General features: G+C 37.0%; 1 long non-coding RNA gene across 3 annotated transcripts; it reads right to left on the bottom strand.

Moving 5' to 3' along the window:
- Positions 1–29: 29 nt before the first annotated feature.
- Positions 30–17,259, bottom strand: LOC148676266 (uncharacterized). Of its 3 annotated transcripts, none has more exons than XR_015926376.1 (5): positions 17,110–17,259; positions 11,476–11,647; positions 7,500–7,522; positions 5,260–5,294; positions 30–1,161 (listed from the first exon to the last, which is right to left on the bottom strand). It is a non-coding gene; the product is annotated as an uncharacterized LOC148676266 (long non-coding RNA). The 3 variants fall into 3 exon arrangements; XR_015926370.1 differs by having other exon boundaries at positions 17,048–17,256; XR_015926375.1 differs by lacking the exon at positions 17,110–17,259 and adding an exon at positions 17,005–17,023.
- Positions 17,260–18,630: the final 1,371 nt, after the last annotated feature.

The following is an 18,630-nucleotide window of genomic DNA, read 5'->3' as shown; positions in this document are numbered from 1 at the left end:
TGCTTGTAAAAAATTAATAAGACAAGAGATTAATGGGCAAATATTTATTACACAAAACTACAACCAACATAAAACTAATATTTACAACAGGAGTAAGTTCTGCTGCCCAATTACATGTACTGTAGCTTTCCTTACTAGAGCTCTAACATTGATCTACTGTAGTATCTTCAGAACTAGAGTTAAGTCTCTGTCTTGACGAAAGTAAGGCTGTTTTTAGAAAATCAGTTATTATCCACTGCTTAAATTGTACTCTAAACGGAGGCTGAAAGGAGGCAGCCTTTGATACCAATAATTCAGCATATAAACAACAAAAAGTAAAACAAGAGTAACAGTCGCAGACAGGCATGTTTCAAAACACAAACTTAAACAGTTTCACAATTAAACATAGAGCACCTTTGCCTCTATTTAAGTTGTTATTCTTCAGTGCCCAAGTCCCCGACTCTGTCACTGTTGAAACTGGATGTAGTATTGGCTCTCCTCCCTTCTACCCTCTCCAGCTGCTTTCTTCTGTCTCTTTTGTGGTCTTTCTTCTTTGTGCTCCACTGGCCATGGGGGCTCAGCTGATGCAAACTCAGGGGAGCAACATGGTTGAATGCCGACTGTGGTGGCAAACTCTTTCAATGGAACAATCAACTGGTCACGTGGGCAGGAAGTCATGTCACACCAAAAGAGTGTTAGTCTAAATTATACCAAGCACCTGTAAAATCTCTTCGACCAGAATTCGCACTGAGCATCTCTAAAGATAGGTATTGCCAATCTACGTGGCCACAAGGCCACCCATTGACATTAGAATGGAGGAAATATCCTTTTTTTCCCCATGACCTTGGACTGATTCCTGGATCATAAACATATCTGTTGATAGTGTTGGACATTGATTAGATTGGGAATGCATTGAGTTTATCTGCCAAACTGTGTGGTGTCTGAACATTAAAGGGGTACGTATACATTTAATAAAGCAGGGACAAAGACTTCATAAGGATCCCTCAGAATTTAAAACTAATTCATTAGAACATAATCATCATTACAGTCCTCTTTACTAGACACTTTCAGTGCTGCAGGTGGCATGATGACAGTGGTATATTCACAGTGGTCATCGCAGGGCTGCACAAACGTTCTGACCCCCTCTCCATGGTCGATTGTAGCATACAAAACGTCCTCTTTCTGTCATAAGAAAGATTTAAAAAGGAACAATTGAGTGAGGAGATGGCAGCGGTTAAAAAACACCTTCCACTCTAATAAGATTACACCTCAGTGATTACACATCAGCACCTTCTTTTCTCTGTGAATGGCAGTATGCTGAGGTCTATTACAGCAAAATCCCCAGCCAATACCCTAGGTTCTTTCAAGAAATTCCTGGATGGGATCCTTGGATCTATTTGTCACAAACTACTAAATGGGTTGGATGTGCTGAATGGTCTTGTTTGTAGCTCTTTTTATGTTTTTATGCAAAGGATTGTGGGAGACTGGAACAAGATTATTGTTCTAGACAGTTATTGAAGCTGAGACCCTGACTTGTTATGTTAGTAGTACAGTACATACTATTTTCCAACATAGACAGTGTATGTTTAATCAATGTTTTCAATATAGACAAGAAAAGGTACAATTGTTTGTGTATTTGTCTAATCAGATTTTGTTTATCTATTATTATGAGTTAGATGAAGATCAGATCACACTTAGAAGCAATTAGTTCAGGAATACAAATTATTCCACACAAACTGTCTCACAACTTTGTGTTTCATATTTTCTACCTACAAAACACAAACGTGATTAAAAGGTACTGGAGTGCCCATGTTGCTTGCTGGGATGACCCTGAATCAGAAGAAGTAGAAAACAAATGGAATGAAATGTAAGTGCTAGTGTGGCCATCAAGAATGTGATATGAATGCAGAGTTGTTAGCGTGTGATGAAAGATTTCAAAACACGCTTCAAGAAAAGCTCACAACGTCTAAGGGAAACTTGCCTGTTGTGATATTTGTATCACAACAGCTTTGCACATTGCAATTAATTATTTGTGTATAAAAATGAAGGCTAAGGAACTATAAATATATACATATATAGATATATATGTATAAAGAATATACATTTAAGAAAACTTTTGAGGACTGTATTTGTTGTTTCATTCTTTTTTTTTGCCTAACACATACACAGTTAGCGGCTAGTACGACAGCTGTGGTCATTACAGTGTTTACACACTGATTAGGACCAAAAGCAGTAGCAAGTGATAGCATTTGAAGCATTAACAGGAGCTAACAGGAAAGAGGGCCAGACAGACTTCCAGTCTGCCTTTAAGCTAGAGAAAGGACCTTAAGCTTTGGGAAACCTTCCTAATTTTAAAACTAGGCATTTAAATTCCATGAACGCAAACAAATCACGATCCTTTAGTGTGTTTTGTTAGAGAGGGATGTCCAAGCACAATGTATAGGAAACATCTTCCTGATTCAGGGTCAACAGTGCAAAGTACAGAAAAGCACAGGGCCGCTAATATCAACTAAATCCTATAACACAAAAAATATAACTAACTAAAACAACACAAAATGCCAATAAAATCATAAATCACAAAGTATCACTAACCTAATAATTAACTAATAAATACTAAATAACTGAATATGTAAAACATAATCATTTTGAATTATTAAGCCTCAGTTCAAGTACTAAGTTTAAAATTCAAGGAGCAAAACAAAACAGAACTAACATGTTTGCTCTTTTAATTTTTCTAAATTTAACTTCTTATTTTTCAACTACAACTACACAATTAGCAACAAACTCACAACATTAATGATTGTGTTTAGAGGGTTCCATGATACCAATGAAAGCTAGCCAATTAAACAAAGGTTCTAATTTTTGTAACAGGCAAATTTAATTTGCAACCTTGGTGTACAGTATCACCACTGGGATATTAGTTTTACAGTTTTGAACACTGGATTGTAAACTCTTTACCACTCAGATATTTTGTACAGTATAGTACAAAGTATAGTTTAAATAATTTTTCATTAACTCTTGACAAAAACTCTTCCTAAACTAAGATTCTAAGACCAGTGCTAAACTAAAATCTTTTACGTACTTGTAAAATACAACATTGACACAGCTGATGCCTTTATTCTGTAAAACATTTTATGATAATTATGATAAAATATAACCACAGTCATATGTGATCAGAGCTGTCACCAGTGGAAAACTGATTAGGATAATGATCCCAATCTGCAGAAAACTCCCATACACACAAAGAGATACAAATGGCTTAAGGAACACATGAACACATTATTAACACAGCAACACTTGTGAGCACACAGACGGCGGCTTCAAGATACTTTTGCTTCAGTGAACATGTATTTATTTCTGTGACAAAATTTTTAAAAAGCATATTTAAATCACTTACAGACACAGTGCATGAGTCCCCATGTGTGGGCGCAAGGTGCATAGCCCATTATTCCACCATACAACAAATGCATGCAATGAGCACCTGCTTTTAGGCTTTTTAGTTATTCTATTAATCATTGTTTTTTTTTTGCTTTGTGGTTGCTTGACAGTTATACCAGATTGTGAGAAACCAACTGAATAGTCATTGAGGATTTTCTGTACAAGCATGTCTAAACCATTGTAGATTGCTTAATCTTGGTAGATGTATGACATTTGTTTTTTAGGATTTTTTCCCTTAATCATTCACCACTTGCAGACCTACTATACAACATTGTTGTACATCAGTCCTTGTAGTTCCACCTGCAGATATTACAGATTCAGACACTGCAACATATGTAAAGCACTTGCGTGCTTTCTAGATCATGTTTGCTGAAAATATTCTCTAGTTTCTCAGTGATGAAACCTAATAGATTTCATTTCAGATGGAACATCTGAGTCAGTTACTTAACATCTATTACTAAAGGATAAGGTCATAAGTTCAGTTTTGCTTTGTGACTCACAAAAAATATAGGCTTAGTCCTTGCAAATGATAAGTTACTAACATGAACTAAAGAGGTGTAAATCTTACAAAAAGAATTTACAGTGTCTCATAATATATTTAGGAACCAATAATATACAACACATTTTTCCAGTCCAGAATTGAAAAATTTAGAGGGGTTTAAAACTTTAGAGGGGTTTACTCTATCTTTCTATCCTTCTGAGTGGGACGAACCTCTGATTATACTTTTTATTTGTTTGATTCATTTTCTGTTATGCCTGAAGAATCTTGGTAAAGAGATGAGGAAGGCAGAAGGCCAAACAAATAGCAGAAATAACAATAACAATAACAATAACAATGGAACAAGTGGAGGTGTGTATTAGGTTTGGGTTGTTCATGCTTGATTAGGGGATGCATTCTTATTCCAGGAAAACTCAGTTTCCGACTCACACTCAGTTTCCACGAAAACCATCATTACATCTTTTCACATCAGAGATGTGATGTTTCCTATCTGGTGGCTTTGCAACCCACCCGGAACAAAGCTTTTTTGATAATGAAACACTGGTGCTTTCAGATGTTGTGGACCTTACATAAACTTGGCAACGTATTGCTCTGCTACTAGTTTAGCTAGGAGAGCTCCAAAAATAACTCAAAGCATTTATTTTACTTTACTGTATGTACAGTAATTATTGTGGCTAAGGATCTGCACCTGTGGCTGGAAGGTTGCCGGTTCAAATCCCACAGCTGGCAAAGGAATCCTACTCCGTTGGGCCCCTAAGCAAGGCCCTTAAGCCCAGCTGCTCCAGGGGTGCCGTATAAATGGCTGATCCTGCGCTCTGACCCCAAGTTTCTCTCCCTGTCTGTGTGTCTCATGGAGAGCAAGCTGGGATATGTGAAAAGATGACTTCCTAATGCAAGAAATTATATATGGCCAATGAAGTGATCTTATCTTATCTTATAAAGCAGAAATATTTCAACATTCTTCTGTAAAGAAACAAGGAGTGTGGATGTTAAATAGCGGAAGCAAATTCCAAAGTGAATTTAACACTTGCAGCACTGTGGTGATGTATTATTAAAAAAGGAATCTTCTTCTTCTTCTATTTCATAAGGTATGAAGAGCTTTTACGAAACTATTTCTTGATGTAACACTAAGACTGAGGAATATTTATCTAAACAGAAGCAATGGGAGAGGATGATGGTGGATGCATACAACATTTACACTGAAGAGCGAAACTACTGGGCAATCAGAACCATATCAATAACCCTTTCTGTTCAGTTAGACACAGTTAATGAATTTCTGTGCTGTCCCCCGGGTGCCTTCTGCAAATTTAGACAGAACTGGATAAAAAAATAGTTATACCCACATTGTTTGCATCTGCAGTACTGCTGTCATTTTCCCCTAAATTGAAAGAAAAGAAAAAAAAAGGTCATAAAAATGAATGTTCAGAGTTGAGAGTAGACCAACTTAGCATGGAAACAGAACAACAACACAGCTGGAGGAAGTATGTTTTTAATGTAACTTCATTGCAAAAACTCTACTACTTGCATGCTATCTTTGTTACATTAGAGATAGGGATCTGCATTGTAAGCATTGCTTGGTGTGGATTGGGAGGTGCAGTGCTTGTTCCTGTTTGTTTGGGGGTAAGAGGTGTGTACATACAGTACATCACACTTGACAAGGAACTAATAACATTGGCTCATGCAGCCTGCACTTACAACATTACATAATAAAGCCTTTATTTCCCAATTGTCTTCAAACACATGGAACTGACTAGCAAGTAATGCACTTCTTAACACAGGATTAGTTTTAATTAAGATACTATATCTGTCAGACTCTACCTCAGACGATCAGCAAAGGCTGAGCGCCTGGTAACTCCTCAAAAACTATTGGCTCTAGCTTGTCCTTCTGTGGAGCTATGGCTTCTGTGATCGTCTCTAATTTAAAGCTTTCTTAGACTCCTTACTTGAAGATTATGATGTACACTCATCTTATATACATTGAAATCACTGTGCTGTCTGTGAGAGTCCTATGGTCTCGAACAGAAGAAGAGTCTCTGGACAAAACATTAGCGACATCAGATCCACAGAGAGATCTTTTTTCCAACATTTTTCATGTCACATCTTCAGCAGAATCAATCTTTGCATCTGGACATTCAGGGAGCAGAGTGTGGAAACACAGCTTTGCCGCAGTTTTATATATTTTTTTATTTTAGTTTGATTTATTTTTAGTATTATTTTTGGATTCTTAATGAGGGCAACCAGCCGGAACCAAGCTGGACATTTTATGATTTGATAGTTGTCTCACGTTGCTCACACACTTCTCAAATTAATACTTTAAATAACTTATTTTGTTTTTTTATTTTTACCAGGTACATCACTGAAGAACAAATTTTCATTCACAACAATGACCTGGATTCTCAATTATATATCAGTGCACTGACTGGAGCAGTCTGAATGAACTACCTTTTTCAAATGTATTTCTATTAGCAAACATTTAATGCTCTTTTTTTAAAACTGTAAGTCAACAGCATGACCACAGGACCAAATGTATTACCCACAAAGTCTATTCTTAGTTTACTTTCTTACCAGTTCTGTGTATGTGTGATTAGTATATATTAGACCAAGATATGTAAGAATAATTCAAGACAAAGTTCTATATTAAATACTTTTAGCATAGAGGAATAAAACATTTGAGACAAACTAGAAAAGGTTTAGAAAAACAAATCACCTGGGTCTAGTGAATTTTCACTATTTGTTCTTTAGGAAACAAGTGATGTTATTTATCATTTGTTTAAAAAAATGGTCTAATTGATACTAAAGACAGTTAAAATGCACTGTCTGAAAAATCACTAATTGGGTGTCTATGTATGAAACAAACAACAAAACCTAGCCAGGTAATTAAATTCCAACATGTCAGATGTCTATAGAATTGCAAGTTTTAGAGTCAATAATTAGAACTAGATCTCCTGCATGATCATGGAATTTCAGGGATAGGCAGCAAGAATTTAGAATAGGCAGGTTTTGCTTAATATTGAACAAGCAACATCCTTAATGAATACCAATGGGCCATACTGTGATATGGTATATTTTTTTTATTTTTGTGAATCCTTTCGATGACGTTGGTCATAAAGGATTAATACTCATAAAACTGGATTTTTAAAATCCTCAAAGGCATTGACAATGTCAACTGTAAGAAGAAGAGCATTTAAAATTGAGAACAGGAGGCAATTCTATATTCTATATATAAAGAAATGGCAGGAACAGATCCTTGGGTGAATTAGCTACTGACTACCAATTACTTTACTCCTACAAGGATAAAGGGTTACTGTACTCATTGTTCATATCATTCTATAGACTTAAATGCTTGTAGTAAGGAAAATAAATACCTTATTTTACTGTAAAACCAGTAAATTTAAAAAGCAGCAATAACAATAGAAGTAATAAAGACAAAACAGTCAAAGACAGATTGTGTTCATTTTAATTTTTACATCTAGCTCAAAGCTATTTTTTTTAATTCATGAGGCAATTTAATTAATTCATTCGATCATAATTACACCTATTGCACCATTTAAGATACTGATCAGCAAGTAAATTGAAATATTACCTGTGGCATCTTCTTTTGTTTTCCTAAGAAAGAAAAACAGGTATTTTTACAACATATTGTCTCATATTTGGAATATGCATATTAAATTAGGTTTACAAAAAAACAATAAAAAATAGGTTTCTTAAGTAGACAAACAAATTAGATATTTGTAAGCAGGGCTAAAATGTATTTATTTGAAATGACTTCTTAATCAAATGTTATTTATGACAATATGTTACAACTTACTGCGTGAAGTTACAGTACAGTATGTTCTCCCTGTGTTCATGTGGGTTTGCCCTGGGTGCTCCAATTTCCTCCCACAACCCGAAAACACCGGTACATTAACTGACTTCTGGTAAAACTGGCCCTCAAATGAGTGTGTCTGTCTGCCCTCCAATGAGCTGGAGTCCTGTCCAGGGTGAATCCTGCCTTGTGCCCATTTAATCGGTTGTTCACTTAGTTGGCCTCCATTGCCACTGTTGGCCTCCATTGCCACTGTTCCCAGATCATTACTTACTGGAAATTATAAGTTACCTGGAAAACCTGGCGGACTATGAACCTCCATGAGTAGAAATGATTTTTACTAGTTGTAAAAAGTAGCAGAATGCAAATGCACAGAGGGACACAGACGGTCCTTGCAGTAAAACTCAGTTGTTTTCCTGTGAGACATTCAACCTTTTTTAATCGGAAAAGCCCTTTTCAAGAATTCCCTCTCTCTTTAGAAATTACTTTTCCTCCCCCTAAACTGAAGTCTATCTTTATCATAATGTATATAAAAATAATGCTGCCACTATTGATTCTATAACAAATATTAAAAGCAGAGCTGGGTCAGAAAGTTTACTTTAAGTTAAATTTTAGACTTCCCTTTAATTCTGGTGACCCAGACGATACATCCTGGACCCCTTGTTGACAGCCCAAGTTTTACTGTTACAAATCAGAGAGCATGTGGTAACTTCGGTCTAAAGCACAAACTCTTTCTGTGCAGCAGAATTTGTTGTCACTTACAAGATCTACTCCATTGCATAAAATGCTTGTATAAAATTTCAATAGCAGATTGCAATTCATGGAATTATTTTTTGGTAATAATTATTGCAAATGTACATTTCAATGTGAGAATACGAGGCAAAAGAATCGATAATAATCAGTGACAATTGATAATGGACTATAAGGAAATTTGTGACAGACATGGTCACAAAATTGCTGGAGGTGAACGTGCTCATTAATTGAGCTTGAGCTTTCAGTTGTGGTCAAGGTCAAAAACAAATATGTTCCATGATCTCAAATGAAATTAAACCAACAGCTACTGGCCACTTCTCACAGCAACATGAGAAATCCAAGGAGGCCTGCTGTAGCCACAGTTGCTAGAATATTTTCCAGTGAGGATCAATAAGTCAAATATACAGTACTGTATGGTATTATGGTATTCTTGCAGTATTACATAAATTGCTGAAACAATTGAAATTACTGTAGTATTGGTGTAAAATCACTATGCTTGTGTTGATCTTCTGTAGTTTAGAATTAAATGGATAAAGCCAGGGGTGGGAGTGACGAGACTTTTACTGCAGTCCTGATATGAACAGCAAGATGCCTTGTAAATAAGAATTTAACATGTCTGTCTGTACATAAATGTGGTATGTGAGCTATGTTCAAGAGTGCAACAGCAAAGTCATGGATGTTGTTCTGTGAAGTGTGTAATCGAGTACCTCATGCAAATAAATCTTTGTTTTCAAAGAAGGATGGAGCTGGGTATGAGTGCTGGTTATCACATGTATCTGTATGTTGATGAAACATTAATCTGGACAAATGTTTGTGCTGTAGTGAGTAAGATATGTTCCAGTGTGCTAGGACAGTGTGGAGGGAATATAATATTGCTACAATGTCAGATAATGGAGTTCAGGGATGAAACCCTGTGCTGCAACTGTTCAACAGCCCTTCTGCTACTGTAATATTTTCTGGATGCACTGCACAATTACCTTGTTCATCCAAATGCAGGATTTACATTTGTTGTGATCCAGGATAACATAAACAATTGGCATGCATTACACTACAAGAGTAGCCTGCAGCACATGGCAGAGTTTACCATGAAGTTCCTGCCAACATGTACCTCATTTCTCAGCCCTAGAGAGGAATTCTCTCCTGCCTGTACTGTAGGTAGAGAGTATAAGATTGCCGGCCTCCTCCTGAGGCCCTCATCAGAATGGAGTGTGATGACATCATAGGGCAGCTGGACCAGGCATGCATTAGACCTTCAAACAATTTTATTCCATGGGGCCTTTCTACCGTGGACTTCAGATACCATGTGGAAGAGCATGTGTGGCCTCAAGCTGAAGATCAGAGACTGGCACGCTGTGGTTCACGGTATTTTTGTTTCAATAAGAATATTTGTTAAGTATGAACTCCATAGTGTTTTAGTGAAGTACTTTACTTTTACATGATATTTTTCTCACATTTTGTTCCAAAATTTGTATTTTTCATTGGTTGCAGGGTTTTACTTTTGTTGTTGCAGCAGTGAGGAGTTTGGGATTTTGTGATTAGGAGTTTTGCACAAAAAAAAACAAAACAAGTTATTTACAGCATAAAATGTGCCAAAGCAATGGTAGAAACATTATTTTATAAATCTAAGAGTGAATGGACCAAATGCAAGAAGCCATCACTGTTTTGTGAGCAAAGGGAATCTATTAAGAGTTAACCGTCTCCGAGGACATCATTGGTATTCTGTTTAAAAGTTTAAATTTTAAATTTGATGTTTATAGTTTTCACTACAATGTACAGCTACAACAATCAATTTCTTGCACGTCAAAACATGTCTCACAAAAGTGAAATTAATTAGGGTGCAAACTGGATAGTGACTAACAGAATTTATTCTCTCCTTGCTTCTTGATTTTTATTTCAAATACACGCAGAAATGAGCTGACCTGGGAGTTTTTTTTTTCAGATCTATTTCACAAGGCATCAACCCATCAGTGACGTTCAAACTCTCTAATAGTATGGAGACAAATATTTCAGGGCTTTTATATTCTGACTTGAGAATTTTTAAACTGATTTTTATTTAACAACTAATTTAGAGATCCCTCAAAAAAGTATGGATTTGTGTTATTCAACTTGATTAATTTATCATTTAAAAATACTTAGAAAATAGATAAAAAGGTTTCAAAGATTTTACTCTGCTGTTTTATGTATTCTGTTGTGAAATCTGTCACACGTTGAGTCCTACAGTTCAATGCTGACAGAGGATTTAAACAGCTTCTTTTTCCAGTGCATTTTGCCCTTTTGTTTGCCTACTTTTTTCCATTTCATTGTCCATCCATGCTGTACACAATGCTAACATAGAAGGCATGCAAATATATATTGATATTCTTCTCCTCCCTTGTTTATTTTTTAGTTCTAGAAACATTGCGTGCAACGTAGACCATAAAGACCGCGGGTGCCCCGTCTCCTTCCAAAATCAATTAAATCTATCTGTCTTTCACTCGGATTCACTCTTTTATACATTTCCACCAGAGTTCGTGGAAGAACATTGTTTCAAGTTCCTTTGTGGTATTCTTTATACCAAATAATCTATCACACAGTCATGCTCTTGGTGAGTGAAAGTGCCCTTTTACATGAATACTCTAGTTTATATTATCCTGCAATAACATGCAATAAAAACAACAACAACAACAACAACAATTATAATTATAACAAAAATTACCTAATAAATTGTTATACAACTGAAATTCAGGAAAAAGAACTGTGAATAGTCAAAACAATAATTAAGAGGAAGGCATATAGTTCTTATTACCATGAAGCACAAAAGCTTTTAACTGTGCATATTTTCTTTTTTGTCTGGCAGACATGCACTGTCAGATGATTCAGATCTTTCACTCAAAAATTAATGACTGGAACAGCACCACTTAAGTACAAAAAAGTGCTGGGCTTTCCTAGCCAGCCCTCGTAAGAGGGTATTCTTCTGCCTAATATGAGTGGTGATGGAGAGGTAATGGAAGAGCACACTGACCTGTTCCTCGCACAGTAGCAGTTTCCCATATCTCAGTCCTCATTCATACACCAGATGCTCCACCAAGAGAATGATGCATTTATTGTTCAAAGTCTAGAGACTTTATCAGTATCAACAGCAGGCAAACTTCAGGTGACAGGCAGTCAGGGGATCTGAACTGAAGAGAGATGAACTGAAAGGAAAGAGAAACAGCGCGGTTATAAAGTACTGTCACTTCCTGTAGTCTTCTGCTTCTTTTAGACGTCTGTGCTATTTCTTTTTTTATCCTCCTCTGTGCCTGTTATACTTGCACTGGAACATCTGATGCAATTGAAAAAAAAACAATGTAAAACCTTTCAAAGCATGAAAGTTGATTTACATTGGAAATGTTTTGGAGCTTTGATTGCTATAAATATGAAATTACAGCAAACTTTCTGCACATTTTATTGTCCCACATAAAACCTACATGAAAGAGAATTATGGTTTGCCACAGGTAACATGATATAAAAACAATTTGAATTTGAGCTCTAACCAACAAAACTAATGATTAAAAGTCACTCCCCAGGTTTTATGCATATATACAGTACTAATTATCTATCACAACAAAACTGGTTTAACTGGTCTCCTTTAAATCATCACCTTCTCAACATTTGAAACACAAACTACGCATACAAGTGGAAACTTCATGGAAGTGCATTCAAAACTAAGAATTGGAGGTATTTCTTCACAAATGGGGTTTTGGCAATCTGGTACAAGATACCAAGCAATGTTGCTGAAGCCAAAAGAGAACAGGAGGAGCTTCTTTAAAGCCATTACCCTGGCTATTTTCAAGAAATGCCTGAATGAGCTATTAACCACCAAATAGACCAGAGGACTTCTTTTTCTTTGTTTGTTTTTTCTTATAGAACAATATTGACCACTGAAGCAAGTGATTTGTTCAGTCAAGTAGTTCAGTGCTCACTTGAAATGAAAATACCAACACACTTCGGCTCTAAGGAGCCACTTGGCCATTCCTGACTTAAATTAACTACTGAATTTATTAAATTGAACAAAATGTCCATTTAGGGGCAGCTTATTAAACATGCTAACGAGGCTCTGATCTAATTAATGTGGTTATCAATGTGGTTATGTTAAGCACAAAGCACAAAGCGATTCCATTATATAAAAGGGATCATGTTAAAGTGAAACAAATGCCTGTAAGGTGAGGAATATTTTTTAGAAAAGGCCTTCAATGAAAACATGCACAGCGTTTCAACAGAAAGTATTCCCTTTAAAAAAATTAGCCTCGTCATATTAAAAATATATACAGTACAGTGAGTATTGAATTTTTACACAAAAATTAAAACAGTTAATTGTTCAATTTTGCCTCTGTTACCTGGGGTAACACAAACCTGACAGGAAAAATGATCTGGACACCTTGAATTCACAGAGCAGATGCCTAGAAATGAGTGGAGCCAAACACAAACAGTGCTTTCTTTCCAAATTGTTTTTTTTTGCGCAGGTATTTCTCTTATTGATTTTGCATGTTATGCATATGCAAAATCCTCGATTGATACTGCAGAGAAAAAAAAACATAACTGTGATAATGAAAAGTGCAATTGTTCAGCCTTGTAATTCCTGTTTTGTGCCCGGCTTACAAACACGCCGATCTTCCAAAGCTGAGCTGTAGTAAAAACCCTGCTCCACTCCCTCTGACCACCACCCCTCTTGTGACTTTCATATTCTTTATCTCCAAAGCAGCTCACCATAAAAAAGTCTAAACAGCATGTGTGTAAGGTTATTAGGGTGAGGATAAAGGTTGGAACAACTTACATGAAAGTGTGGATTGTTAAAGATTTTTTGAAGTCTTAATGGGCCATGTATACATTTGTTAGAATTTATTAATATCACATCACAAATCATTTAAAATGTTGGAACTTCATTATAAAATTATACATATCGTTTTCCATTCCTGAGAAAACCAAATGAAACTGTGAAGCTGCAGTCTCTGAGATCTCAGGGCCGGGTGAAAGACAAGTTTCGCTCCAAGCGCAGGTTCACAGTGGAGCCTCAGGAGTCTTCGGGAAGGTTTGGTGGGAGAGAGGCTAAATGAGAGATTATGAAGTAATAATGCAGGCTGATTGAAAAATGGACATGTATGAAATCATGTGAGCCAGAAAAGGCTTGACTGGCTTGAATACAGCTGTGAGAATTGGAGAAGCGGGCTGGAATGAACCCGTCTGGATAATGTAGAGGCTCTAAGCGGAATGGGATTCTCTGGAACAGCAGCAGAGAAAGCTTGGGAGCCGTAGCTTTGGAGACAGCAAAAAATAAAAAGGGCTGAGTGGATCAGTACTGCAATGCTTGTCACTGACCACTTAGCTCAATGCCACAGCACTGAATAAGCAGGGTTAAAGCCTTAAAAAGTCTGCTCAACTGCCTGATTGAGACTGAAAAATGTATGGCCTTTGGGAGATGCTCCCTAGCAAGTTTGCACAGGGAAAGGCTGACAGCCTGTGCAAATGTGCTGGTTGCCTGTAGCAACTAACAAAGCATATATCAATGTCCATACATTTTAAATATTCTATACTAGCTTGTAGACTGTTAGCAAAATTCATGAGAGCACCTCTGTCGTGTCCAGTCTCCTTGCTAAAGAGAAATGGAAGGTTTTCCAATAAAGCCTTGTTCTCTGTGTTTTTAATGCAAATATTATGGTTGTAACGTCACAGAACTTATAGAACACAGTTGTGTTATAGTACAAATACATTTTCTTTTTATTTCTGAGCTTCCTGGCTGACACTAACGTCAACAGCTGCTTTTGCAAAGCAGCACAGAAGCTTATGTTGTATTTTTAATAAAATAAAAAGTACAACAAACAGGAGCATAAAGTTTGCAAACAAGAGGACACATTCGGCCCATCGAGCTTGGAAAGGTTTTACCAGTCAATTGATCCAAAGATTTTAAGCAGTTTCTTGAAAGAAGTAATAGTATTGGCTTTAACAATGTAGTAGCTTGTTCCAGACTCCCACAACCCTTTATGTCAAGACATGTCTCCTGATCTCCATTTTACATGCACTGTCTCTTAGCTTCCAATTGTGTCCTTTGATTTGTGTTTCATTCTTAAATCTGAAGAAGACCATTTGTTTTACGTATCCAATTCCCTAGATGTATCTGAATACTTGAATCAAGGGTCTCTTATAGTCTTCCCTGTTCAAGACTAAAAAGTACCAAATCCAAACAGGAAATTCAATTGAAATCAGGAATGTATCTGGTTGTTATTCTCTGGACACCACTTACTGCAGCATAGTGACTCCAACATACTGCAGTACGTGATGTGGAAATGGATATGTAGCAGTTCTATCTATATTGAGTTTTTTTTATTGCACTATTATCATGTAACCTTATTCTATTCTTTTAATTTTGTGATTTTCATTTCCCCCCTGGTGAGCTCACAGAAAAGACATTTCATTGCCAGAAATTACTGCTGCACGCTGTATTGTTGTGCATTTGATAAATAAACTTTAATTGATTGATTGATCCAGAAGAAAGATTTCCCCCTACTGGTCCACCAGCTCCAACTTACAGCAGAAAGCTGGTTTTCCTAGGGCCGTATAACACTATTTATAAACAATAATAGAGGGGTTTCCACAGCTTTTTACTCTAATGCAGAATTTGCTCTTCATTTGCTAAAATTGTTCATCAAAGAATGATGATGCCAATCAAACTGAAGAGAAAAAAAGGTGTAGAAATTCATGTTTTTCCATATTCAAACATAGTAATGGGTTTTGCAATAGAAGCAAATTGCCCTGGAGCATAGTGTTACGATAACGGCCTTGACAGGATGGTGAATTGTCATATTGCCATGTTCTAGGACCGGCATCTGCAGTGAAATGAATAACAAAAGCAATGTATCTTATCACAAAACATAGAGTAAAAACATTGTAAAAGTGTAAAATCACTTTGCAAATGAATGAATGTATTTAAATGCAAAAAAATAATAATATACTTTAGCTGTCACTCAAAAAGGCACCTTTGGTCCTTATGCTTGCTAAGACCAATTAATGAAACCCCTTGAGTACAATTCATTGTTACCCCCAAAACACAGTGCATAGGGTGCTGGTTAGCACTGTAAATGGGCATCATAGTCTATTCTCTCTCTATCAAATCTTTTAGACTGTGCTACAGTGCCCTACCACATTTAAACAAGCCTATATATTTACTCTGTTTACTCCTATTTACTCTGCTCTCCTCCCCACTAAGAGCTGATGTGTGGTGAGCGTTCTGGCGCACTATGGCTGCCTTCGCATCATCCAGGTGGGGCTGTATATTGGTGGTGGAGGAGGGGAGTCCCCATTACCTGTAAAGCACTTTGAGTGGAGTGTCCTGAAAAGTGTTATATAAGTGTAAACAATTATTAATTATAAACAGAGGTATTTTCCAATGTCCACAATTCTGTCTCCCCTAGGTGCAAATGTTAGCTTTCAGCCTGCATCAGATCCTGCATGATTTACCATTCAAGTTACCTGGCGCTGCCATGTTTGTGTCTCCTCTATTTTGTGTCTGGTGTTTTGCCGGCCATATGTTGTTTAGGTCATGTACTTCAGTATGTATAAAAGCATAAAAGAGCCTTAACAAAGGCATAATAAAAGGTAACATAAATGTCACAGTATTCAGGATGGTCATTTTCACATGAGAAGACACATGTAACAACATGATCTTCTGAAAAAAAGCACAGTGGATGTAACCGGATTTGTGATGAATTGCGTCACAAAGTTTTTTTGTTGAAGGTCAGACATTTAAATTAATACAAATTTAAAATCCATGAGGTTTCTGAATAGGTTTCAATCCATGTCGAAATGTTTTAAACCACAGCACTTTTCTAGAAACAGGAAATCAGTAACCACTTCTGTGAACAAACCCTTCTCTTGCATTTGACCATTACTTGTTTTGTCTTGTCAGATGGAATAACTTGTTTACTATACTTTAAAGCCTTAGATAAAAAGATTTCTTTTTTAATTGAAAAAGTACCCCTGAAATACGTGGACTGAACAAATGTGCACAGAAATGAATGACCTACTTTTAAAAATGTTGATGAAAGTAAGATTTAATATTATGGCTTTGGTTTGCTTATATTACTGCAGAGAAACGTAAGGGTACAATGTCCACAGTTTATGTTTGCAGCTCTGCTTTAAACAGGCACGTAAAAATTCACTTTCAAACTTAAGACTTCTTCTATTCTTCAGACTACGGTAAATTGGCTGTTTAATTTACGGCAAAATAAACAACGAACATTGCCTTGAAAACACGGAAATGTATGATCTTCATTTCTAATTCTCAACACAGTAATGCTGGCACACATTAATCATTCATACTTCGCGTCAAAGTTCATGTGAATCTCTCCGGTTGCGCAATCTCGCCTGCGAAGTCAGGGAAGAAGGGGAACTGTTTCACTTTCAGTGACACTGAAACTAGCCTGTCTTCTCTGGCTGCCGGGCAGCAGAAAGAACCGTCCACAGTGACAAAAGGACTACCCAGTCCCTCACAGCCTCTTGGCGTCTCATCACGACTCACCCGAGATATACCCCACACACCCCCAATATTTTCACCCGCTGACCTGCACTCTGCTCAGTGGTTACTTCTTCACTGCAATCAACGATCACCGATCCACACATTTACCATTTGATTTAAGTGGTTTTCACTCTGCTCTACAGCGACGCTGCGGTTCTAAATATCTTCATCCCTGATTGTTTTGTATTTCCTTTTGTAGTTTTACTTTTTACAGTATTTGAGTATGTATTTACTGTATTACTGCATATTCTAGAAATCACTAGATAAGGGCGTCTGCTAAGCAGAGAATTATGTAATGAAATTATTTAATTATTTAATAACGTGATCGTTATGTTGTTTTGCGGGGCGTCGCCTCTATCAAGAAATAAAAAGGTCCGAATGTTGTTGTTTTTCATTTACTGCCTTATATGGTCCGTCCTCAGCGGCAAGCTTTTCTGTGGTTTCCCAACTTTACCCCCTTCCTCTGACTTCGCAAGTCTCCAATATACTTACAGCGCCATCATATGGGCTGAGGGGATATCACAGTTTTGAGAACCTCAGATGCTCTCTGGCTTCTTATTGTTTTTCAAATTTCGTGATTTTCATCATTTTTAATTTTCAAATAAAGACAAACTCCATAGTTAAAATATTTCTGTAAAGCAATTGTGTCCTCTGTTGGCAGCCAATTAGAGCTTTTTTTTCAGATTTGTAGTAATAAATCCTAGTATTCAGAGAGCTCTCTGTCCTGAAGTATCCCAAAGGGCTTAGCACATAGCAGGGGACCCCCATTATCCACTACTGTAGTGCAGCCCCACTCGACTGATGTGCAGCGGTCATTCTGCACCAGCAGCCCCATTGCACAGCGGATCAGAGGGAGGAGAGAGAAACTGCTGCACATGATTTAGGAGGGGTCTTTCGGTAGGACAGGTTCAAACATTAAATATTAAATTTCTAAAATCCACTTCTGTAAGCCCCAGAACCAAGAGGTTCTGCTTAGCAATATGCACAGATCGGAATTTCAAAGGCCAAAATATGCATGAAAAAATTAAGTGACACAGGCGACATTGTTTCCCTCTGCCCTAATGAAAGTAGTATAATACTAATACTAATAAGTGTAATAATTGCTTACACTTACAGGTACTGTATATAACACTTTTCTGGAGTCTCTATTAAAAGTGTTTTACAGGTATAGCCCCACTTGGATGATAGGACAGCACCTAAAGTGCGCCATCCTGCTCACTACACACCAGCTATCAGTGGGGAGGAGAACAGAGTGATGAAGCCAGTTCATAGATGGGGATTATTAGGAGGCCATGATTAGTAAAGGCCAGGGGGAAATTTGGCCAGGACACCAGGTAAGCAACCCATATTCTTTTGAAGAAACTCTCTGGCCACGGAGAGTCATGACCTCAGTTTTACGTCTCATCTGAAGGATGGCAACTTTTTTTTACAGTATTCTGTCCCCCTAACATTTTTTAAGAATTGCTTCTTAGTCATAAGTGGCATGGTCACTCATAAACTCCTGGTAATATCATAGTGTGACCATAGCTGGACTCTGACTATAAAATGTGCTGTAACACTGATTGTAATTAGAGACACTGCACTGTACCCCACCTTGTGCGTGTCTTTTTCCAGTGTTCTCCAGAAATG

Source organism: Lepisosteus platostomus, chromosome 2 (assembly GCF_059453375.1).
Source record: "Lepisosteus platostomus isolate fLepPlt1 chromosome 2, fLepPlt1.hap1, whole genome shotgun sequence".
NCBI lineage: Eukaryota > Metazoa > Chordata > Actinopteri > Semionotiformes > Lepisosteidae > Lepisosteus > Lepisosteus platostomus.
This window is presented reverse-complemented; position numbering and strand designations above follow the sequence as displayed.